The sequence below is a fragment of the Poromitra crassiceps genome, assembly GCF_964638095.1.
Source record: "Poromitra crassiceps genome assembly, chromosome: 5".
In the NCBI taxonomy this organism is placed as follows: domain Eukaryota; kingdom Metazoa; phylum Chordata; class Actinopteri; order Beryciformes; family Melamphaidae; genus Poromitra; species Poromitra crassiceps.
Genome location: NC_139642.1, coordinates 7,967,053 through 7,993,225, shown reverse-complemented (window position 1 = coordinate 7,993,225; position 26,173 = coordinate 7,967,053). Strand labels below are relative to the sequence as shown.

Sequence of the window (26,173 nt, the reverse complement as noted above, 5' to 3'; positions counted from 1 at the left end):
TAACTTGACAACAAAAACATTCTAAATTGAACCCCCGCTCACTTCCTGTTACAGTGTTTGCTATGGACATAAAAGAAAAAAAAACATTCAAGTGCAGGACTGACCATTCCGTGAAAACCGTCTATATGAGACTGTCCACATTCTATCCCAGTGTGGAACCTACTTGTATCAGGTGCCACTTGGAGCCAGCTACAGTCGGACACATGTTTTGGGAGGGCCCTTCTTTGATTACATTTTGGGGTTGTATCTTTGAGGCCTTCTCATACATTTGTCATAAAACCATTGAACCCAATCACTGCTATTTTTGGATCTCCTGGTCAGGGCGTAGAGTAGACATCACCACACGCCAAGCTAAAGCCCATCATTCACAAGTTGGAATAAATAAGTGTTCTATCCTTAATTCCATAGATAATCTTATAGCAGATGTAAGTCCCGTCAGAAATTCAAGGACACCTGACCTCTCCCCCCTTTCCAGACTTCACTCATGATACATCTTTTCAGAAATGACAGAACAGATTTCTTCCCTCTCATTCAACGATCCTTTTAGGAATGGGTGATGATGCTTCAATAACCAAGGATTATTTGGCTGGAATAAACCCACACCTGTGTCCTTGTAAATGAGCCTGTCTGTGATTAATACATTAAAGTACACAGTCATCTGTATTGAGATATTTGGGTATGTATTTTTATGTGTACGAGTATGTGTATGTACATATCTATTTGTGTATTTTGCACTAAACGTCTGACTATTGAGTGGTCCCAACTCTAACAAACAAAGCCCCATTCATTTATTCATTGTTTTTTTCTTTGTTGTTGTTACTGTTCTGTTGTTTATTTACTATTATTATTATCAGAATAATTATATAATTAAATCATTATTTCCTTCTTCTTTTCTTTTGGACATCCAGGGGGAGGGAGGGTTGTGTTACAGGTTAGGTGTACAATTTCTGAAAAACCTATAAAGCTTAAAAAAAAGGGGGGGGGGGGGCGCCATTGCCCCCTCTGTCAACCAGAGCATCACAATGCAAAGTTACTCAGGTTATGGATTTTATTGGCTTTAATCAGTCAACATGTTCTTACATTTTAGACATTTTGTTTTCACTGTCTTATGAAGACATTTCTTACTCGTCAAAACACATTTCCTGGAATGCTGATCTAACAGAAATAAAACAAACTTAGGATGTGGGATCTTTCCAGCTGCGATCTCGGAACCTGTCGTCTATCGGTCCGATGGTGACTAGACTCTGGGGGTGACGGACAATATTTCGGGCTTTCCGGTGTAGCCAGCGGACATCCGGGCCAAAATTTCTTTCTGTGTGCCGGTCGTTGTTCCCGGTCCGATTAGCGAGTTGAGAGATGACGTCTACGACCGGACCACAATACACAGACATCAATACATCTTATAGGTGTTTTAGGTCCAGAATACATTTCTATAAATAGATATCTGCGAGATGTCGATGTCGCGTCTTAAGGCCTATTTCCACCAATTGCGTTATGGTTGCTGTTTTCGGCAGTTTCACCGGATCCGCACCGCATCTGGTGCACATTGGGTTTTATCCCCGGATGTCCGCCGGCTACACCGGGAACCCCAAAACATTGGCTGTCGCCCCCAGAATCTAATCGTCGTCAGACCAATAATATACGATGGGTTTCAAGATTGTCCCAGCTGACTCAAGTGCACTGAGATGCAATGGGACAGAAGAAGATGGAATATCCCCTTTTAGCACACAATTCCACAATGCATTCTCTTCCCAATTTGAAGGAACATGTGAGAGGGAAGAAGAGCTTGTCTGCTCGTTAGCGCCCCCTGTTACATTTGAACAAATCACCAATAAGTGTCCATGACGGCAGAGTCCTTCATCTTTGTCCCTGGGGTCAGAGTTGGGCCTCCCAGTCCTCGTGTTGCACAGCGCTGAGGGAGCACGGGGGAGCCTCTGTCCATCCAGTGTCTTCCAAGTCATCATAGTCTTCCTCCTCCTCGTCTGGAACATCAAGCAAAGAGCAGATACCATCAGATGTACTGGAGTTCATTGGAGCAGCAGGACATGACTGTTTACATGAACTACAATATTCTTATATTAACTCGATTAATACAATACTCTGAATAAGACATTGGCAGGGTTACCACTACATTACCGTAACCTGAATAAGGTCGTAGCAATAGTCGAATGAAGACGTGGAGTATTCCGATCTTAGTCGCATTATTGGGAGTGCATTGTAGACATGTAAACACCTTAATGGCACTAGTCGTGTTTCCATTACCCTCAGAAATGCACAAAATCTAAATATCGCAATAGAAATCGGGTAATGGAAACACGTAAATTTCGAAAAACCTCCCAAATATCGCAAAAAGTTTTTGCGCTCTCATGAGGTGGTTTTTCAGACGTGTCGATATAGCAGTTTATCGCAAAAGTGTAATGGAAACACATTTTCCGCATTTGCACGTCATGTGACCCATTCTCCTTTGGAAAAGCAGCGGAACATGAGGGCAGGGCCGTAGTCAGGGTTCCGAAATAGGGGAGATCCAGCAAGGGGAGGCGGATTCAAAAAAAAATAGTTTTTTCCCCCCCCTTTTTAAGCCATATTTAGAGTAATATATCATTTTAAATCAACATTAGGATTATACTGTTGTGATGTCATTATTCAGTATATTCTCTTTCATGTCACCACCTGCTCAGCTCTCCTGTCAACATAATTGTAACTAACAAACACAAACTGTTTTAGCCAAATTCATATCAAAATGACACCTACAAACACAGGTACACAACCCAAGCCGTACACAACACACAAAGTTACTTAGACAGACTAGACACTTACTTTCTTGGTTGTTGCTAAAAAATCTGTCAGTGTGTGTCACTCACTGTCTGTCGTTCACTCGCTCACTGTCTCGCAGCTCGCTCACCTTCAATTATCTCGCCAGGCAGACAGACAGTCATCACTCACCACCATGCTGCTGCTCTCTCAGAATCAAGTTACCGCGGACGCGGCGTCAGATGACTTCCTGCCTGACCTGCCTTTCGTTTCAAAATAAAAGCGATCCCGTGTTTTTCATGCTTTTCCTGTTTTCCATGCAGATTGTTTTATTTTTTTACAATCTTCGTTCTCAGGACACTCTACAATTTTCTGTTCCCAAAGTCCGAACTGAATTGGGGAAGAAAGCTTTTAGGTTCTCTGCACCCACCGCATGGAACAGTCTGCAGTCTGATCTTAAACTTAATAGCTTAGTAACCTTAAATGGTTTTAAGGCTATGGTAAAATCTCTTGAGAACAGGCTGTCTGTATGCAAATGTTTTATTTGATCATTTTAATGTTTTTCAATTGTATGTTAGGATGACGTCATCATCCCTACTTTGACGTCATCATTCCGACTATGATGTCATCGATCACTGATGATGTCATGGTTCATAAGTGTCTTTCATGCCTTTCGCTAGTGATGTCATAGCACAGGTGATGTCATGTCTCTGATGATGTCACAAACGGTATGATGTCATAGCACAGGTGGTGTCATGCTCGGATCTATAAAGGCCTGTTCCAGCAGGCTCTGGCGAGTGATTCATAATCTAAACTAGGATCATACCACCTGCAACCGTTCCCAAAACCTCGAACAGTGCAGCCCCAGCTTTCAAGCTACCAAGTTCCACAACACCCCAGCTTCTCCAGACCTACCAAGTTTCCCGTGGTCATCAACTACCCGCGATTAGATCCACACTTCTCACCCCTGATCCTGACAGTATGAATCACTCGCCAGAGCCTGCTGGAACAGGCCTTTATAGATCCGAGCATGACACCACCTGTGCTATGACATCATACCGTTTGTGACATCATCAGAGACATGTTTGGACACCCGGAGCTGCCTGTACTGTGGCCGAGCCGGGCATTACCTCTCCTCCTGCTCCCGGCGTCCAGTAAGTGGTCCCACCGCTCGCCGGCCCGTGGTTCTCTCAGTGGATCAAGACTCTACGTGTCCAGCCGAAAGATCTGTACGGTTGGGTAGCGCTCCCTGCAGGACCCAGGAGTGGCAGTGTGTCTCCAAGAGGGTTAACGAGTTGGAGAGGACTGTCGACCGTCTCATTGGGAAGCTCAATCGCTGCCTGCAGATCGGCTCCGTCCCCCCGCAGGGGGCCTCCGAGTCTGCTGGCCCTGAGGCACAACCTGAGGCACAACCTGTGGACCTGCCCCTCGCCGAGTCTGAACCTGTACCTGAGGCACGACCTGTGGACCTTCCCCTCGCCGAGTCTGAACCCGTACCCCAGCAGCAGCCAATTCCTGTCCTTGACCAACAACTCATGCTGGACCAACAACTCATGCTGGGAGGCTCCCGTAGTGTCGTCAGCCCTCGGTCAAGAGCAAGAAGAAATAAGAGGCGTTTAAAGGAGGAGACGGTGGGTGACCTCCCCAAACTACAGGTCGGGAGGGCAGGCCTCGCTGTGTCAGCTCCCCCTGCGGCTCTGCCTTCGGAGACGGCGGCATTTGACCCTTTTGATGGTCCCCAGCCTCCCATGTTTGGATCGTGCCCCGGGGGATGGCCGGTCCCAGAGGATCCACCGGACCCGGTGGAAGTTCTATCCACGTATCGGTCCATCTATGGCTTCGATATCCTGTATTAGGGAGGAGCACCTCCACTGTCCTGCACCCCCTTTGGGGTCTGACCACCTGCATCTAACCACCTGCTGAAGAGCACCTCACTCTCTTACACCCCCTTTGGGGCCTAACCACCTGCGTCTAACCACCTGCGGAAGAGCACCTCCACCAGAACCTACGGATTTTTTGTCTCCCAGATGCCATCATTGGACGCCAGGTGACGTCCGTTGAGGGGAGGGTACTGTTAGGATGACGTCATCATCCCTACTTTGACGTCATCATTCCGACTATGATGTCATCGATCACTGATGATGTCATGGTTCATAAGTGTCTTTCATGCCTTTCGCTAGTGATGTCATAGCACAGGTGATGTCATGTCTCTGATGATGTCACAAACGGTATGATGTCATAGCACAGGTGGTGTCATGCTCGGATCTATAAAGGCCTGTTCCAGCAGGCTCTGGCGAGTGATTCATAATCTAAACTAGGATCATACCACCTGCAACCGTTCCCAAAACCTTGAACAGTGCAGCCCCAGCTTTCAAGCTACCAAGTTCCACAACACCCCAGCTTCTCCAGACCTACCAAGTTTCCCGTGGTCATCAACTACCCGCGATTAGATCCACACTTCTCACCCCTGATCCTGACATTGTATGTGTTTATGTGTTTGTTTGTTGTAACTTTGTGTTGCTGCTGTTTCTTGGCCAGGTCTCTCTTGTAAAAGAGATCTTTGATCTCAATGGGACAAACCTGGTTAAATAAAGGCTAAAAAAAAAAAAAAAATCTCTGAAATATTAAAAAAATCTCTGAAATATTAGGGGAGGTCCGGACCTCCCCGTCCTCATAGCTAGCTACGGCCCTGCATGAGGGAGAAACGGTTCGATAAGCTGTGGCAAAACCTCCTAGCAAGTGGAAAACTTTGAAGCAACGCTAGCAGAAAGACGAGTGTTATGCAAAATAAATATAAAATATATAATGTTTAATGGCAGAAATCGGTCCATGGTGACAGGCTGCCTGTGAGCGCGCATTTGGCACAGCGGCGAGATGAGCTGATGAAAAGCACACACCGGTGCGATGCTTCTGACTGAAGTGAATACAGTATGGACAATACAGTATGGACAAGCTTTCAACGGAGGTGGTCGCATTTCTTCTCTCTCCAGTCCTCCCTCCCTCTCCCTCTCCCCCTCATCCCTCTGCTTCTGCTACCTGGAGCCAATCTTGCATTTGTCTCTTCGAAACTACAAATATGGATTATATGGCTGGTCTCTCAACGAATTCGACAAAACTATTGTGGGGTCCGGAGAACCCCCCCTCTGCCCAGTCGGGACCGCCGCGGGATACGGGAAGACAGCAGTCATTGACCCTAGGCTGCACGTCACGATAAACGAGATGAGCGGGGCAGTGAGTACTTGGACTATTGCGATTTCTGATCTGAATCGTAAAAATGGATTACTTCTTGGAGATATCACTGCCGCTGCGCCGAAGTGTTTTAAAACCGAGGATCAGGACTGACTCGTGTGAGGAATGTTGTTGATCCTACACCCACCGGGGAAAACCAAAACAAACGGATTTAATCTGGCCACCTGCTAAGCTGTCAAGGACACTAGCAGCTAAACTCTCCTGAAGCCCTGAGTGCAATCTGCGTCTCCAACGTCACCCCCCCGCCCCGACATCTGACGCCTGAACTCTGGTCTGAATTGACGAGGCCATCTCCGCAGCAACGCTGTGTTCAGCCGAAGAAGGCTCAGACTACACACACACACAAACACCCATGGACTCTAAGGACTCACAGGCCTACACACGGTCACGCACGCACTCCCCCAAACCCCCCCCCCTCCCGCCCCCCTCCCCTAAACCCCACCCCCCGCCTCCAGCAACTTCCCCCCGCTTTGCAACCCCCCCCCCCCCCCCCTTCCCTCCCACGATGAACCAAACCGGCGCTGTAATGGCAGCCTCCCTGGTGTCGTGGTGTGGGTTGTCTTTGCTGGTAACCCTGTACATTTACAACAAATGTATCTGTATTGTATAATATTGAAGTGTGCCTTTATTACTTTTTCTAACTAGTAATAATGTGAATTCTGAGTTATTTATATGCTTTGTCCAATCCAAATTGCTGGCGCTGTTCAATGGCGACCCGGTTTTGCTCTCCGACTCTGAGAGCGAACCAAGCAGAATTTCGCTCGTGATACTTGTACCATGAAGTGACAATAAAGTTAATCTCTCATCAGTGACTGTGAATAATACATTACACACGTTTCAGGTGCAATGTTATAATAGACATTCTGATTATTGAACCAAATCAGCCTTTTCCCCCCTCCATCTCTAAATCGGACCAGTTGTATTAGGCTACCTTTTTTCCTCTGTCTGTCGCGCTCGCATTCACCGCAGCCAGCAACATTTTGCGACTCATTTTCTTTTGAATTGATAATCAGGCTCGTTTATATGCGTTGTAACTTCATGTTGTGATTTGCATTGACCATTGGTTAGATTTGAGCATGCAGGGGATGGGATATGGGCAGATCCCTGTGCGTAATCACTGTGGCAGCTGCTGGTAATGGGGAATTGCGTTCAGGTGTGCGCGCCGTCAGACCAAACTCAACTTCAATGGAAACGCCTACAAGTCGCAATTGTACATTGTCGAAGTTGTAGAAATATCGCAATTATTTTGCGAAAAACTGTAATGGAAACACAGCTACTTATGATGTCATAATCAGTTTTCTCAGCATTTTGTGACACGTACTGCAGTCAAATTGCTTGACGACACACGCTCTTGCTTCCAGCGAGTATTGCACAACAACCTGCGAGCTAGCAACCTACATGTACACGCTCAAAATGTCAAGTTTGACATGTTTTTACATGTTTTTTTTTACTGTTTTATGTGATGTTTTTTCTTGCAGGGATTTAGACATTTGGTTCCACCAAAACAACACGAGAAACAATACCTTCTTGTTCCTGGTCATCCAACAGCACAGCGGAGCCGTCCTGGATCAGCTTAACAGAGGGCTCGTCCAGCAGGAAGCACCTGAGGCCACTGACACTCCCGCTCATGGCCTGGACCCTGGGACAGCAGGCCCACAGCTTGGCCAGGGGGTCACACACACACCTGCCAGCACACGCACACACACACACACACACACACACACACACACACACACACACCCGGGGGGGGGGGGGGTCATATACTGTATATGACAATCTGAACTATCAGTTATGGTTTCATCCCACACACAAGCCTGGTAAACCATCCTGATCATGTGACCTCACATTCTGTTTCGCTCTACGTATCAGTCTGGACTTCCAGCCGCGCACATTGATTTTAGTGGGCGGGAGTCCTTGACATGATGGACAACTCCTTCAGCCAATCAGTGTCGGATCCAGCCAAATCCAAATCCAGTGGGAAGAATGGTGAAAACGTCTTTTCTGCCGAGGAACTCTGCTGGTGCATAACTCTTCTTGTTTAACTGTTGTTATTGAGTCTATTTCTACAGTAACTGCACTTACGGCTGCGTTTACTCGACTAACGTTACCGTTACTGCTCGTTGCTTCGGAGACAGCACTCTTTTTCCAGCGCTGTCCCTGATTGGCCCGGTCATGTTGTAATTTCTGGAAAACACGGGGGGGGGGGGGGCGGGTCAAAGCCCAGACTGATCCATGGAGCGTAACAGAACGTGAGGTCACATGATCAGGATGGTTTTCCCAGGCTAGAAACCCACCGGCCCCGTCTGTAGGAGTCCTGCTGTCCCGCGCAGTCTGTCCCAAACGCCTCGTCCTGCTCCTCGTCCTCCTCACACTCTGAAGCACCTGTTGAAGGTCAGATTCAACATTTTCACAATTCACTTTAATAACCACAGCAAGTCATTAGATTATTACAGGTGAGGAATTTGAATGACTGCAAATATGCAGCGCAGTGGTCACATCGATACTACAAGACCAGGCCAATTTCCCCTGCTGTCCCGGTCGTAGCTCCACCCCCTCTGCTGATCTAGAGATCTGCTATCTTGTTTTATACTCGCCATGCCGCGAAGGGCACGGGGGACGAGCGAGGACGCGAGCGTCAAATGACGTCATGTGTTGGGCGCGACCCCTGTAGGCCGCCCATCGCGTACCTGAAGATTTTTCTAGCATTTTTCTAGACCTCCGCACGGCTTCTCTCCAAACATGGACGCTTGAGCCACTGAGCCCTGAGCTGTGTTTTCACCACATTTCTTGACCCATGTGATAGGCTAAACTTTGATTAGCAACTGTTCGTTTTTAGTCATTTCAACAAGTAAATGTGTTGTGTTGAGAGCATGGTTGAGAGAGATTAAAAGCAGCACAGAGTAGGCTATCAGGGCTGAGAACTGAAACGGCTATTCAGTAAAAACAAGTTTGGTGATTCATTCATGTGCTGATATACGGTCGGTTGAGAGTGAATGCGCACTCAGTACTGCACATAATAGCGTTTCATTGCGACTTTTCACGGGCTGTTCTCACTATTACCATTGTACAATGTAACATGCTGATCACTTGGCTGATCACTTCCGAGTATAAAAGCATCTGCCCCAGCGTGAGTTCCGCCTCGCGGAGCCTAGCTTGAGTATATGCTTCCTCCGATACGAGTGCAGTCACCGGCCACTTCTTTTCACCTGACAGCCGGGAGCTTCACCGGCCGGACATAGCGCATGGGGGATCACGCAATACCCCCCGGTTCCCCTCCCTCCGAACAGGCGCCCTGACAGACGAGAGGAGGCGCTAGTGCAGAGACCAGGACTCCTACCCCACTGGCTTCCCACCCACAGACACGAGCAAATGTGTCTGTAGGAACTTTTTACCAAGCCGGGCGTACCACTGCCAGGAACTGGCACGGTCTCCGGTGGTGGTAGGTGAGTGCTTTTACCTCTACACTACCCAGACACCCAGATCGTTCCCCTCCTCCCCCTCTGTGAGTGTGACAGAGTGCAGAGGTCTCCTCCCCCTCACCTCCTCTCTGGGTGTGACAGAGTGCAGAGGTCTCCTCCCCCTCACCTCCTCTCTGGGTGTGACAGAGTGCAGAGGTCTCCTCCCCCTCACCTCCTCTCTGGGTGTGACAGAGTGCAGAGGTCTCCTCCCCCTCACCTCCTCTCTGGGTGTGACAGAGTGCAGAGGTCTCCTCCCCCTAACCTCCTCTCTGGGTGTGACAGAGTGCAGAGGTCTCCCTCCCCCTCACCTCCTCTCTGGGTGTGACAGAGTGCAGAGGTCTCCTCCCCCTCACCTCCTCTCTGGGTGTGACAGAGTGCAGAGGTCTCCTCCCCCTCACCTCCTCTCTGGGTGTGACAGAGTGCAGAGGTCTCCTCCCCCTCACCTCCTCTCTGGGTGTGACAGAGTGCAGAGGTCTCCTCCCCCTCACCTCCTCTCTGGGTGTGACAGAGTGAAGAGGTCTCCTCCCCCTCACCTCCTCTCTGGGTGTGACAGAGTGCAGAGGTCTCCTCCCCCTCACCTCCTCTCTGGGTGTGACAGAGTGCAGAGGTCTCCTCCACCTCACCGCTCCTCTCCTCCAGCCCCTCTTCAGCTGCTCAGCCCAGTAGAGCACCTCGCTCACCAGCACCCTCCGAAGGATGTTGTTGTCATGCAGACTGGGGTAGGTTACACTGTACAGCTAATGTGGAAACAGATTGAAAATATATCAGAAACCTGTCACTGATATCTGAGACATATTTACTCATTAAAATTGAGAATAAGGGGGTTTGATTGGGTTGGTGAATGACTCAGTGATGACTTGGCCAGGTGCTGACAGTTTTACTTTGTTTCGAACTCAAGCTCTCACTCTAGTGCCTAGTTCGCTGCTTACGCAGCCAATGGAAGATTGTCATTTTGCTCCGCAAAATTACTTTACATTAAAACCGTCCACCCACCCGTAGGTGGCGTGGTGCCTCCCTGGGGCTGACGTGGATCCACGTGACTACGTCATGTCCCGTCATCCCAGGAAACGTCACTCTTCAAATCTTCCAGCCAGCGGGAGGTTGTGTTGTCTAAAGCTCCGGTGTTAGCTCGAAGTTAGCGCTATAAACATAGCTTAGAAAATAGGCTTGTTCCGTCTGAACTGCCCACCTTGAGGGGTTTTAGGTGGATGAGGTAAAACAGGCTTCGGGGACCCGATCCTGTTCTCTTCACCAAGCGGCGGCGGATCAAGTCATCAAAGCTAAGCGTGTCTTCTTACAGTTAACACTTGTTGTGCTACCGCCTTGTAGCTGTGTGAAACGTTCCCCGGCTGGGGCAGCGTTTATCGGCTTGAGGGCTGACTAAGGTCTGCGCTCAAAACTGTTTAAGCTTGGTACTGTATAGCACAAGAACAATAGGCTAATTAGCCCAGTTTGTTGCAGATGAGCTAGCGTGCACCCGTGCGGTTAGCGTCCGTGTGCTAGGTACTTTAAGCGCCTTACTCCGGCTGGAGTAACGTTAGATAGATAGTATAGCTATTTGCTCAGTGCAGCTAGCATCTAGCTTGTAGCACTCCAGCTATCTGGTTGCGTCCCCAGACAGGGTAACACACCCAGTATTGTGGCAGATAGCTAACGTGCACACGTACAGTTAGTGTCTGTGTTAGTGCTGCACGATTAATCGAATCGCAATCGCAATCGCGATGTCAGCACGTGCGATTACATAACCGCAAAAGTGTGCGATTTTTTTTTTTTTTTCACGTCTTTTTGAGTGTGTGTGTGTGTGTGTGTGAGAGCCTCCTCTAACCTAACGTTACACGCGACGCAGCAAACACACGTTTCTCTGCCATCACACTGGGCATCAATACTAGCGGGAGACTTCTCCCATGCACTCCCGCAAATAAGTAATGTTATGTGCAGCAAGGTTACATATTATCTACCGAGAGGGCGAGAGAGAACATCCATGATCGCTAACAGCAAGCTATGCTAATAACTAGCTAGCCATTCGTTCAGAAACGCATGTAAACAGCCATGTGATCAGTGAGAACGTCAGTAAAATAAGGAGAGAGCTGCAGGTGCTTATGCAGAACTAGTGCGCGATTAAGTACACAGTGGGGATGACCCGCTGTGATGAAGAATATAACGAGATTAACAAGGTTGATAGCAAAACACTGTCGCAGCTCCCAGCACTGGCAGCATCACCTCCAGGCTAGCTAACTAGCCTGTCACATGACGCCTTCATGGTCCCTCGTTAAAAGTCTGCAGATGCACGTTCTCACCTCTCTCTCAAGAAGCGTCACGTGAGTGTGGCGTTTAAGGCCATCTGTCGCTACAAAATAAATAAACGGGGTGTATCATTCATTAGTATTGCTGGACAGACATGTAACTAACTTTGCAACTTTGCTGAGCCATCTTCTATGTACTGTAACACAGTGCAGTTTCTATTTGACTGGTGTTTCTTTTTTACATGTTTGGGACAGGCAAATGTCTCAAAATGTTTTATTTTTTTGTAAAGATAATTTAATTTCAAATTGTTTTATTTTTTTTAGTTTTAATATATTTAAAATTGTAACATATTTCATGTATTTTAGTCTGTGATATGTGAAACCGTGGTATTTTTGTCCAAGGTTATCATACTGTCAAAAACTCATGCCGGCACATCCCTAGATACCTCTTGTTTATTATATCGCAATCACAATCGCAATCGCAATATTGTCCACCCTAATCGCTAATCGCACCTTTTCCCCAAATCGTGCAGCACTAGTCTGTGTGCTAAGTACTTTAGGCGCCAGCTACCTCTGTGTAGGGCGCGCGTTAAGCGAGTAGTAGCTAGAAGCCATGCTCTTCAGTTAGCTAGATAGCTGGCTTGCTCCCGTGCAGCCAGTATCTAGCGTTGTGTAGCACTCCAGCTATCTTACCGTTGCAGGCTACTGTTAGTTAGCTTACACGGTAACCCCGTTAATTCCTGTTAGCAGAGAGAGGGGGGAACAGCTAGGTGCTGTGTTAGCTGTGAGGCTACGGCACAATGAAATGAATGTGTGCACTGCCTAAGGGCATGAGCACGCTGCACAGGCGTTGCTGGGACCTATGGCTTGTAGTGTAGCTATTACTGGCGTCGGCCCCGAAGGGGGCACTCTGAGATATTAGTTGAGGAAATACGCTAGCTAGGTGAGCTCGCTCCACATTGTGTTGGCCGCTTCTCTCAGTACTTACGCCATCTTAGCCAGCTTGCTTGTCTGCTAAGTGTTGCTTGCCTCGTGCAAATAGCATCTACTAACTAGATTGTAACTCCCTCTGAGGAGTTTCTTCTGAGATTGACTAGCTTCGCGGGCCGCTGGCTTCAGCTTGCGGTCACGCTTGCTTCCCCGTGTTACTCAGGGTAGAGACTCGCTGCACCGGCTTGTGCGCAGGCTTGTGTTAGCGCACGCTTGTCTCTCAGTGCTTACGCTAGCTTAGCTAGTGGCTTGTTCACGCCTGTTCTCTCGGGTTAACAGGTTGTGGGTATTGTTGCCTTCCTTTCGGGCTGGGCTATTGCCGCTTACGTTACCGTTGCACGCGCACGTTCGCTAGCCTCCGGGTTGCTTACTGTCTAGCCTGTGCTTCTTGCTAGTTTGTTAGCTTGCTTAAACGGTACTCCCGCTAACAGGGTGCGGCCTGCGGGAGCTTGGTATTTAGTGATTAGCTTCCTGCTTCTCTTGCTACTGAGCAGGGAAAGTCAGCGAGGGGATGGGCTGTGTGTAAAACTACATTGGCCGAGTATGAACCGGCACGATAAGTGCGTGTTCTGCCTTGGGCATGAGCACGCTGCACAGGCGCTTTGAACCCTCGGTCTTGCAGCTGCTGGGCTATCTTCACGAGCGAGCCCTCCAAGGGAGCAGTTCGTGGGGCGATGCCCAGGGCCGCAGCTAAAGCTCTTGAGAGTGTGAGAGCTAGCTTGCATACGTGCAGATAGCATTAGTACTGTTAGCACAGAACGATAGTATTGTTGCAGATAGCTGGCGTGCACCCGTGCAGTTAGTATCTGCGTGCTAAGTACATTGGGCGCGAGCTACCTCCACTACACGCATTCCCTTGTTGGGGCGTCCCCTGCAAGTGCAGGGAGCCTGACAGGGGGCACAGCGCACCTTGGTCCATGGCCACGGCCTGGCCTTGGTTGGCAGCACTCAGATCAAGTTCACCGGTTGGCTCACCAAGGCTGGGCTCAGTCCCAGCCTCCGGCTTGTAGCTTTAGGCCCACCGTCCTCGGTGCCCAAGGCCCGAGTTCGGTCGGGAGCTCCCCCAGGGTCTCATATCCGTCATCAGGGCTCGCCGTTGGTCCATGGCTACGGCCTGGCCTCGGCTAGAGGCTCCTAGGACAAGCCCACCATCAATGGCGCCGTGGGCCCATTGCTGGTCGGGAGCTCTCCTGGGGACCGCACTGCCGGACAAGTCCGCGTGCGGCCGGACTAGAAAGAGAACGTTACCTCCGCAGTCCCCCCCCCCAGCCTGCGAAAGTCACACGGCGGGGGGGGATTACGTCGATACAACGCAGTAGGCGGAGCTTGCGTAAGAAATTCTCCCCCAGCATGCACAGCTTCTACGGAACTGACCATGCGGCGGGGGGGGCGTAGCCTCTCACGTCCTGCCCCCCCATCAGGGTACCGGATCAGTCCTGGTGCCCAACAATATACTCAGGACGGGTTCCGCTCCTTGGCCACAAGAGACCATCTTTGTAAGCCAACAGGCTCGATGCCTGGGAGCATCTATGTTCCCCGTCCCCTTTAAACGGCGCACCCTCCAGAAGGGATACGCTCTACAGTTGCCAGGCCCCCACCCACGTTCGACGGGACCCCCGATACGGCCGTGGAGGGGGAGTCCATGGACATACTCCACAAGGAGGTTATTCGTTCCTCGCCAAAGCGGCGATGCGCTCGGTTCCCAAGGCAGAGGTGCGCTTGGGTTCTACCACAGGTACTTTGTCGTGCCCAAGAAGGACGGCTCCATGCGTCCAGAATTGGACCTTCGGCGTCTCAACGAGGTGCTGAGGAAGTCCCGTTCCGAATGCTCTCTTTTCCCCGCCTGTTCAACGCGTTGAGACAGGGGGATTTCTTACTTCCGTGGATCTGAAAGTTGCATTCTTCCATGTCCACGTGGTCAGGAGACACAGGAAATACCTGAGGTTCTCCTTCCTGGGGAAGGCTTACGAATTCTGTGTCTTGCCATCCGGCATGTCTTAAGCCCGCGAACCTTCAAAAGAGCGGTGTGCGTGGAGACAGCCTTGGCTCCCCTCCGCGCGAGGGGGATCCGCGTCTTCCTATATCGCGACGACGCTCTCATAGAGTTGGCCGACTCGAGGGTCTGTGCCACGGAACATACCAAGGTGGTGACCGATCACCGGCAAACCTTAGGGTTTTTGGTGAACTGGCAGAAGAGTTGCCTCGTCCCAGCGCAGGCGGCAACCTTCCCGGGGCTCGAGCTAGACTCCCTGCGAGCCTTTCGCCAGGGCGACAGGCTCGCACAGTGCGGACAGCAAGCCAAGGACGTTAGGTCTGTGCCCTCGGTGTCAGTGCATCAGTGCACAGTGATGTTGGGCCTGATGGCCTCAGCACTGCATGTGCTCCCACTGGGGAGGCTACACATGCGCCCGTAGTCCAAATCTGGTTCCTCAGGCTTCGCCTGGACCCGGCTGGGGACCGTCATCGCAGGGTTCCTCTGACAGGTCAGGCCCGGCAGGCGCTGGCCATATGGGCGGACCCCCGTTACCTCTCGAGAGGTACTCAGTTGGGCCCTGTCCTGCTCAGGATGGTGATTCACACCGACGCCTCCCTCTGGGGGTGGGGTGCGATTTGCGGGTTTAAAGGTTCTGTCCTTAAAGACCGCGCTGCTGCTGGCCTTGTCGTCAGGAAAGAGAGTTGGTGACCTGATTGCCCTCTCGGTGCAGCAGGCCTGTATGGTTTTTGGGGATGATGGGCGCAGGGTTACGTTCCGACCTAACCCGGCTTACCAACCCAAGAGTATTAATGCCGGCTATAGGTCTATGGTCATAGACTTATCAGCATTCTGTCCCCCGCCGTTCAGTTCGGGTGAGGAGAGACGCTTGCACATGCTGTGCCCCGTAAGGGTGCTCTCGGCCTATGTGGCCAGGACGCGTTCATTACGCACTACAGACCAGTTGTTGGTCTGCTTTGGGCAGAAGGCCCAGGGTGGGCCCCTTTCCAAGGATCGCTTATCACACTGGATAGTGGAGGCGATCGCGTTGGCATACTCTGCCGTGGGTAAGATACCCCCGGAGGGTATCAAGGCGCATTCTACGCGAGGTGTTGCGACATCCTCTGCGTTGTTGCGTGGTGTTTCGGGGGAGCACATGTGTGCCGCGGCCTCATGGTCCTCTTATCACACGTTTGTCAGGTACTACAGTCTCGATGTGTCCGGTTCGCGGTTCGCGCACGCGGCACTGTCGGTGGCAAGGAAGTAGTATTGTTGCCACTCTAATATGTCAGACGGTCAGGCATGAACGTTGCCATACGGCCGTGGTTCACCGACGCCTTTCGGGTCGCCCTGTAGGGTGCTCCCGGCAGCAAGGGTGGTTGAATTTGGCACTAGAGTGAGAGCTTGAGTTCGAAACGAAGTAAAACGTTAGGGTTGTACTACAACCCAGGTTTTACGAGTGAGAACGAGAGCTCTCACTACCCAGCCTTGCTGCGTCGATGCGTCGTTGATTGCGTCGGATCTCAGCTGGCTGGAAGAATGAGTGACGTTTCCTGGGATGACGGGACGTGACGTAGTCACGTGGATCCACGTCAGCCCCAGGGAGGCACCACGCCACCTACGGGTGGGTGGACGGTTTTAATGTAAAGTAATTTTGCGGAGCAAAATGACAATCTTCCATTGGCTGCATAAGCAGCGAACTAAGCACTAGAGTGAGAGCTCTCGTTCTCACTCGTAAAACCTGGGTTGTAGTACAACCCTAACGTTTTTTTTTATCAATTTTTCTCCCCAATTGTACTTGGCCAATTTCCCCCTGCTGCCCCCGTCGCTGCTCCCCCCTCTGCCGATCTGGGGAGATCCATAGACTAGCACCATGCTTCCTCTGACACATGCGCAGTTGCCAGCCGCTTCGTTTCACATGAGAGCGGGGAGCTTCACCGGCAGGACGTAGCACATGGGAGGATCACGCTATTCCCACCAGTTCCCTTCAACCCTGAACAGGCGCCCTGAGCAACCAGAGGAGGCACTAGTCCAGCGACCAGGACACATACCCCTAATCCAGCTTCCCACCCGCAGACACAGCCAATCATGCCTGTATGGATGCCCGGCCAAGTCTGAGGTAACACGGGGGCGCAAACCTGCCCTGTGAAGATGTGCCATGTGGATCATCACTCACCAGAGTATATGAGAAGATGCCATGTGGATCATCACTCACCAGAGTATATGAGAAGATGCCATGTGGATCATCACTCACCAGAGTATATGAGAAGATGCCATGTGGATCATCACTCACCAGCGTATATGAGAAGATGCCATGTGGATCATCACTCACCAGAGTATATGAGAAGATGCCATGTGGATCATCACTCACCAGAGTATATGAGAAGATGCCATGTGGATCATCACTCACCAGAGTATATGAGAAGATGCCATGTGGATCATCACTCACCAGAGTATATGAGAAGATGCCATGTGGATCATCACTCACCAGAGTATATGAGAAGATGCCATGTGGATCATCACTCACCAGAGTATATGAGAAGATGCCATGTGGATCATCACTCACCAGAGTATATGAGAAGATGCCATGTGGATGGTCGGCGGGCAGCATGCGGGCGTGGTCTCTGCTGCTCAGCCTGTGGAACACGGCGATCTGGGAGCAGAAGCCCACCCTCTCCTGCTGGCCAGGCGGTGCCAGGCCAACACCGGTAAACTGCACCTCGTAACCATGCTGCAGACATGCCCGCACAGCCCTGAGGACAGACAGAACACAGGAAAACAATCCGTTCAAATCTTTACTATTGGAAAAGGAGACATGTTTTAAGAGGCCTGAAACATTACTGCAGATAAAATGACAAGAGACTCAGGTAGTTTATTCAGGGTTAACTTCCCACGGGTCCTTGAAAGTTCTTTTGATATGTCTACGTCTACTATTTTCCCACATTTCCCAGAATGACTTTCAACAACCCGCAGAGAAAGCATGTGATCTTGTTGCATTCAATGGCTGTCGTTTTCATTTAGTCAGTTATCCACAGGACTAAGACAAATACCAATAGTTGATGTTTTTTCAACGGTGTTATGGTGTTTTTGGGATCCTTAAAAATGACGTACCAGGATTGGAACTCCGCTCTGGTCCACTCAAACTTGTGGTCGCTGTGCCTGAAGCCCGTCAGGCCGGGAAGAAGGGGGTTGAACTCACAGTTTGGCGTGCTGACGATAACCGCCGCTGGGGCCATGTAGCCAAACAGCACCTCAGAGAAGCGCTCCACATCAGCAAGATGGAGGTGCTCTATGCTGCAGAGAGCCAGGCAGGAAACAGGGTGAGAAACAAAGACACATGCCCAATCCAAAATATATATCTGCCCTCTGGACTTCAGTCCAACGTACCGTGACACGTTCAATGTCATCACGTCAAGTCTGCGAGGGCGAGAGACTGCAAGGCTATAATAATAACCCACTGATAGACACACGTCTATAGACTACAATAAAATGCCCAATGTGGTTGAATATTATTTCTGGCCTACATGATTCTAGTAACGTTTTAATTAAATAATTGTTTTACATATTCATAATCAGTTTTTTGTTTTTTGTTTTGTTCTACAAGCAGAAAAATGACGTGACGTCCGTATTACAATGAATTGTGGGCTACCTCTCGTGGGACTTGTACACATTTTAAATTGCATATATTTGGGTTACCACACTTGGTGGTTAATACGGTTTGTTGTTCCCATGGATGTAACTTGTGCACCAACCACACCAAGTCAATTTCCTTGTATGTGCAAACATACCATAGCCAACATACCATAGCCAAGATTTGATTCTATTCTATTCTAATTCAGTCAGTGAAGTCTGGAAGCGGACTCTTTGGAAGTCTGCAGAAAGTCCACTTGAGCGACCCCTTGTGGACTGGATGGATTGTGGATTTGTCTGCGTGTCTGCAAGTGAAGTGATGTCTGGACATTTGGATTTGGCCATACAGAGACAGTAAGAAATAGAAGACAGAAATCAAAGTGAAAGATTTAGACTGACGCTGATCAACCCCAGAGGAAGTGGCGACTTACAGTTCTATACTGGTCACCAGATCGAATCCTCTAAGGCGGCCGTCTCTGCGTGACTGAGCCCTGGTACAGCTCAATGCTCAGTTGATCAAAACTTGGCAGCAGATAGTCAGTTGAGATAGGGGCTAATTCATACCTGGGAAAAATAAAAGCAATCCTATCTCTGTAGGTTGTGATTGTGTCACATGTCACAAACTAAAATCTCAAGTCAATGAACTAATTTAAACTTACATGTTTTTCCTCATCACGTCTCTGTCGATGTCCACTCCGACCAGCAGTTCAATTTCCCGGTGGAATTTCAGCCTCCTGAGGAGGGTGCACTCGTTGCACCCCAAGTCCACCACCTAATGTGAAGGAGAACACTATGTGACTGATGTGAAGAAAACTAGAGTGAAAACAATAGAATGATGAGTAGATGGTAGCTTCAACGTGTTTGTATGTTTGTTTGTATGATGTATGTTTCTGTGTTTTGTATACAAGCTGCTCTAAACCAATTGCCCCTTGTGGGATCAATAAAGTTGTTTGAAGTTGAAACTTACATATCCTAGAAAAAAAACGTTTGGCTGTGTGTCTTGTTACCTAGTTCAGGGGGTCCCAAACCCTCTCATGTCAAAGCCAATTTGCAATATTTTCATCATCACAGGCCTTCTTGATAGGAGAATAACTGGCGATTGTAATACATTAACAGGTGATTTTCATTTTTTTTCATTTATTTGTTTATTTGAATAGGGACAGGTACACGTACATATAGTGTTCACAACAAAAAATGTCAATAAACCTATGATGTGTTGTACCAAAGCATGTATAGCCCAGGGCTAGTTTGCAATGCCAGTCCCTAGATGTAACCAGACATTCCTGTAAAATAAAAAATAATAATACACAAAAATACAGCAAAATACAATAAAAAGACACATATCAAAGATCAGATAGGCTACTAAACGTAAAATTCAGGTCAAATTTCAGTACAGTAACAATTCAAATATCACAGTTAAGACAGTTCAAATTATGTTCAGTTTAGTTAAGAGTGTGTGCTTATTGTACACACTCCTAAGAGTGTGTACAAACCTGGTGGAGCTTCAACCAGTCTTTGACATTTTTATTAAAACCCTTAATTTCTAGGTTTAGTTTTATTTCCTCCGGCAGTCTGTTCCACATTTGAGACCCCTTAATGGAGAACGCGGACTGCCCGAAAGAGGTTTTGCGGCGTGCAATTTTGCAGTTTCCACTAGCCGTGCCCCTGGTAACCCTGATGCTGCTTTGTCAACTGACAGATCGGCTCAGGGGCTCAGGTGCTAAATTATGTAGACATTTAAAAACCAGTTTAAGATTGGAGAATTTAAAAAAGTTATCAAAGCTTAACAGGTTATATTGTTTCAGTATGCGGCAGTGATGCCATCGCATGGGTTTTTTTGCCATTATTTTTAGAGTCTGCTTATAAAGGGTTGCAACTGGTTGAATTATGGTTTGGGAGGCTTGGCTCCACACAGTAATACAGTACGACATATGAGAAAAGACCATGGCATGCATAAACAACTGTGCTGCTTTTAGTGGTATATGATGCCTGATTATTTTAAAGCAACTTAGGTTGCGTTTAACCGACTTTGTCATCTTTTTCACATGTTTGTTAAATTTAAGATTGGAATCTAGCACAATACCTAGATACTTAAATTCGTTCAGCGTCTCAATTTCTTCTCCCTGCATTGTCACTCTGAGTTGTTCCTGTTGTTTTTAATGGAAAGGCACATGGTGACAGTCTTTCTCTAGTTCAGGGTGAGCCTGTTTTGGTGAGCCACTCACACACTTCCTCCATATATGAGGTGAGTGTCTCAGCAGACCCACTTGGTGTCTTAGCTGGTGTGTAAATTATTATTATTATAAATAGCCAATGGACTGTCTATATTGTAAGGTGCCATATTGTGAAATCATTGGAATATTATGATAGATACAGTAGAGACCATAGACCCTTTGCAAGTTGTGTCAGGTCCCCCACAATAACAGTCAACTTGAATCAATTCTTATAGCTACATTTTCTCATGAATCATCATTTTTACTGATCATCGGCTGTGTCTGTATAACAGCCAAACCACAAACCAGTTCTAAAAGTTATAATCTTCATCTCCACACAAGTGCTGCATGGTGTTAGAAATATTAAATATGCCAAAATGTGTAATATGTCTGTGGTGTAATGTTATTGTTTGACATTTGACCTGTCGATGATGTCACAGGGGCGGGCAGTATCACTTCCGGTGTGACAGCCTAACTGGTCGCTCCACTATCCTGTCTCCAGGATGCATGTGATTGTTGTTTACTTCCTGCAGCAGCTGTTGTGCACTTCTGTCCGCAGATTCACCACAACTCCACAATGAAACGCTGAAGTCTCCGGCGGATGAAAACTACTCTTCTTTGCTTTTTACCATCTTTTAATCTCCACTGTGCCTGTCCAACAAATAAATAAACTCAACTAAACACAGGATAGTCAAACGTGTCTGCCAAACAATCTCTCAGTGGGTGTGACTGTGCTTGGAATGAAACCCGCCTACCCTTTTCCTGGTGTTAAAATATGACATTAAATTAAAATACTAAAATTCTCTTTCAAGGCGAGTGTTACGATTATTACAGCTTTTCAGAGCAGCGATGACTGCTAAAAAAATAAAAACAAAAAAAACGATTCCCTGCGGGTTTCAATCAGCATATACAAAAGGTTCCAACGCAGTAACCCATGCATCTAACCCTCTTCACCACCAGTCCATTCCAGTTTACTGAAGTCAACTCACTTTATAATGAATGACTACGCAACATCCGTGACTAGTTGAACTGAAGCTTGTCACATTAACTTGTTGCTCATGAAAACATTGAACTATTCGCTGCCTGATAGTTGAGACTGCACGGTTTACAAGAACTGGATGCTGATCATTTATCGGGTCCATATCGTACAGTACATCCCTATTCCCAATTAAATGTATTAAATGCAGTCAAACATCACTTGGTAGATACCTTAGTTGGAGCATAGATCGCTGCACCATGCTGAACGTGCACGCGTCCTGCAGTCACCATCATGTCCCATCACAGCCAGGTACCTTTAAACAGACAAACCAGTGTCAGTCTGGCTACAGACTAGAGTCAAGGTTAACACAAGGTGGACACTACCTTCACTGATGTCACATATTCTGTTTTCTCAACAGCTGTTCAGACCAACCACACTCCAAGTTTCTCTCACCATTTTCACATTATGGTCTGGGAATCATGCTGGAGGTACAGATGTCATAGTCACTTTCTACCATGTTGGCTGTTCTTGAAGCAGGCAGCCATCTTGGCTAATCTGTTCAAGAAAACAAATCTGATTTTAACAATGCTTAACAAATCCTACAATGTAGGACAAATGAGCTACATGCTCAGTTGTAAATTATTTCAGTAAAGAGGTTTTCCTTTTGTCAAATGTCTTCACTAGCCTGATGAAAAATGAATTATAAAATGAGAATATCATGTGTTGATGTGACAGGATGACAGATATGAAGAAGATGTTTAGATGTTTATGTTCATTGTTATGTTATATTTACCTTGGGGGACCAAATTTTATTTAGTTACGGCACTAACAAACATTCAGTATATATTGTGGTTGATAATGCACTACAGGATTTACGCCACAAGGCGGCACCTGTGAGCAAGTGATAACTGGTAAACGAGATACGGGAGAAGAAGAGTTGTTTTTCCGGTGTGAAGCAGTAGAATGCTGGCTGTAGCAACAGGCAGCAGCAGTGGTCGAGCAGCAGAGGAGTAACGGGGAAGGATAGACGCTGTTTGTGTTAATTTTGTTGCCAGTACTGAAGTAATAAAACCCTCTTTGGGACGAAACTCAAATCCAGTGTCCGCCTCGAATCTCTGGCTGCAACATATTTGGCGAGCCCAGCCAGGAGAAGAGTTTTACATGCGGGTGCGTCCGCCATTACCGACACCCGACGGAGAAAGAGGACTTTTCTCCTGAGACGAACCTGAAAAAAAAGAGAGAAAAGAAGCGCGATTCGGTGATTAGCTGCACTCAATTCAAGATGGAGTTGGAGACCGTTCTAGACCACGCCACCACCACGCTGTGCCAACTAAGCCAGGACCGGATGGTGGAGGTCTGTAAATATCTCAAATGCATTGAAGATGTTGAGGCTGCTGCTAATAAGAGCCGACGAGCACTCATTAAAATTGCAGAAAATAAGTTGGATGTTATTGAACAAGATGAAGAGCCGAAGGAAGCAATTCGGATCATTACTGAACTGATAAGTTTCATGGAAGACATGATGACAGAGGGAGGAGATGAGCGGGAGCGTCGCCAGCAAACAGAGATGAAAAAATACTTTGAGCTGCAGCAGTCCCGCAAAGATTTAGATGACGAAATAAAAATGCTTGGTGAAAAATTTAACATTTCTGATGCCAAAGTAAACCCCATCCAGAACCTGTCATCAACCAAGGTGCCAGAAGTAACCATACGCAGGGAGTTCCGCATCTGTGGCCAAATCGGTGAGGGAGAACAGCGTGACAAGCTCTCATTCACCAACCTCATCCACCAGATGGAGAACGGGCTCCGCAAGGGTCATGGTGAGTCAGAAGTAATTGAGGCTGTGATAAGAGCCATCAGCCCAGGCCTAAAACTGCGTGACATGCTCGAGATAAAAAGTGATTTGACCCTGACCCAGCTAAAAATCATATTAAAGGGACATTACAAAGAAGATGACACGTCAGACCTGTACCAAAAACTGATCAATATTTCCCAGGAGCCAAGAGAGTCAACATAAGACTTCCTGTTCAGAGCTATTGAACTAAAAGACAGACTTCTTTTTGCATCAAAGGGGGAAGAGGCAGATGAACACATTAGTGCAGATCTAGTCAAAAAGAAGTTCCTGAGGTCAGTTGGTACAGGTCTGCTCAATGACAATATCAAGTATCAGATCAAGCCCTTCCTTGATAACCCGGACATGACAGATGAAACCCTGATTGAAAAATTAAATGAAGCAGCTAACCTTGATGCTGAGAGGCTCAATAAGCTCAAGAGGAACAACACCAAGACACCCAGAGTGAATGAGCTGCAGACAACCAGCGAGACGTGGGACCGTCCACAGGACTCTTCAACCCAGAACAAACAGCCGACGAGGGACATCAAAGAGCTTTCCAAGGAGAAGACAAAGGCAGCTCATCCCCCACCTGAGCCCGAGATGCACACCCTGGTAAGAGAGCTGAAAATGGAGGTAGCTGAGATGAGACAAATGGTGCTTGCTTCCATGAGCACTGGCAAGCCGCAGACCTCCAGGCAAACGACAGGGAACAAGGACACTTGGAAAAGAGGCTGCAGGGCCTGCCAGGACAAAGGAGAGGGAGGAAGCTGCAGTCACTGCTTCAAGTGTGGTCAGCCAGGTCACATCTCCAGAGGATGCAGAGCTCTGCGTCAGGTGCAGGGAAACTTCGGAGGGTTGCTGCCGAGGGACCAGCAGTGACCCAGCAACGACCACCAGAGTCCCGCCGCTGCCACTACTGTCTACAAGAGGAAAGCACAGACAGACGGTTCCAGACATGTGCAGGTTGTTCAACCATAGTATATTGCTCCAAAGCGTGTCAGAAGTCTCAATGGCAGGAACACAAACCTCTGTGTAGAGCAGTCAGGCTAGTTGAGCAACACTTAGTGGAGGAAGAGGCACATCAAAATAAAATACCAGAGTCATGCAAAGTTGATTACCTTTCAGCAAAACAAGGAAAACGGCTTATTAAACTAATAGGGAAATGTAAAATGGTGAAATGTACCGTTGATAACGTACCAGTGACAGCACTTTGGGATACAGGCGCTCAGGCAACGGTAATAAATAACAACTGGTGAGCAGAGCACCTCCCAAACAGCACTATCAGAGCCATAGAGGAACTATTAGGGCCAGAACCACTGAATGGACTTGCCGCAAACCAGACTGAGATTCCATTTATGGGGTGGGTACCTGTAGAGTTTAAACTTGGTGGGTCAGAGACCTCCAGTGCTAGCCTGCTAGTACCAGTATTGGTTTCCAGTGATCCCAATGTGGCAGAGGATCCTATCATTGGCTTTAATGTAATAGAGTATTAATTAATACACAGGACAAGATGTTACTATCCCTTGTGCCAACATCCGAGGAAAAACACATTTAGAAGCCCAATCCAGAATAAAACAAGCTAACAGGCTAACAAACTAATAAACAAGACACAAATCACCAGTTACCTACCCTAGCCAACAGCAGTATGAAGCATGTCATTGGGGTTTTCAAGTGGGCACCTTCCTTCACCGACGTTTCGTTAAGTTAAGGCCTAAACATGGTCGTCCGTCAGAGCCTCGCCCCGCCCTCCCCGTAGGACGGCGGGTGGAGCGCCGTCCTACGGGGAGGGGGCGCCGTCGGCTGACGGGGGCTGCTCGAAAATGTGACTTCACGGCGACGATACGTGCGTGACGTTAGCTGCAGGAGAGTTGTGATTGGCCGTTGCCTTGGCTCTTCGTCGTAAAGTCGCCTTTCAAAGCATGACGTTAGATTATAACGAACTAGTTGTGTGGCTTAGCCTTCCCAAATGTTGAGGGTCGTTTTTTTTTATTTAATACATAGAATTGGGAACGTTACATTCAATTTCATTCAGACTGCCTGGCACACAATCTCCGCCATTTTCACACGGAGCTTCCACAGGAGGAGGGAGGGGGGGTGTAGTGGCGTCCGAGCATGTAGGGCTAGCTGGCGCCGCCAGACGGCGAGACGGCTCCAATTCGAGGCGGACGGACGACCATGTTTAGGCCTTTAGGCCCACGACACCTCAAGAAGGCTTAACGGTGTAATCGAGCGTCCTGGAAACACCCCCCTCCATGCTACCACCGCACAACTGCATATTACCTCACTATCTAAGCCTAGCTATCCAGGTCAGTTCGGTATGACATTCCTGACTACACCACCACTGTCAATGATTCAGCCCTGTTGATGCGGACCGTTAATCATGACCAACAACAAACAATCCCTAACTACACCACCACTGTCAATGATTCAGCCCTGTTGATGCGGACCGTTAATCATGACCAACAACAAACAATCCATAACTACACCACCACCGTCAATGATTCAGCCCTGTTGATGCGGACCGTTAATCATGACCAACAACAAACAATCAATCTGACCTTAGCGAGCTCCCCAGCTAGCATGTTTCCTCCTTATCCACAGCCATTCACTTGCTCGTTCTGCTGCCTGAGACATGTTGCTAACCGCAAGTTTCAGGCTCCGTCCCCGAATGCCCAACTCAGTTAGTAAGGCAATAACGGACTTTGCCACAAAACCACGGCAGCCCACCTCTACAGGCCGCACTCGAGCCCTCCAACCTCGCTGCTCTGCCTCTGCTGCCATTTCAGCATACCTAGCTTTCTTGCGCTGATGATCAAGGAACAGCTTAAACAACAGCAGGGCATTACAGCAAGTG

At 48.3% G+C, this 26,173-nt stretch overlaps 1 pseudogene across 1 annotated transcript; it reads right to left on the bottom strand.

Annotated features, from left to right (window-relative positions):
• Positions 1–1,875: 1,875 nt before the first annotated feature.
• On the bottom strand, positions 1,876–21,778 carry LOC310776283 (small RNA 2'-O-methyltransferase-like; annotated as a pseudogene). Its single transcript has 10 exons — positions 21,716–21,778; positions 18,953–19,065; positions 18,725–18,857; positions 17,775–17,957; positions 17,230–17,416; positions 10,077–10,195; positions 9,207–9,220; positions 8,295–8,382; positions 7,524–7,639; positions 1,876–1,982 (listed from the first exon to the last, which is right to left on the bottom strand). The product of its transcript is annotated as a small RNA 2'-O-methyltransferase-like (transcript).
• Between the last annotated feature and the right edge of the window lie 4,395 nt (positions 21,779–26,173).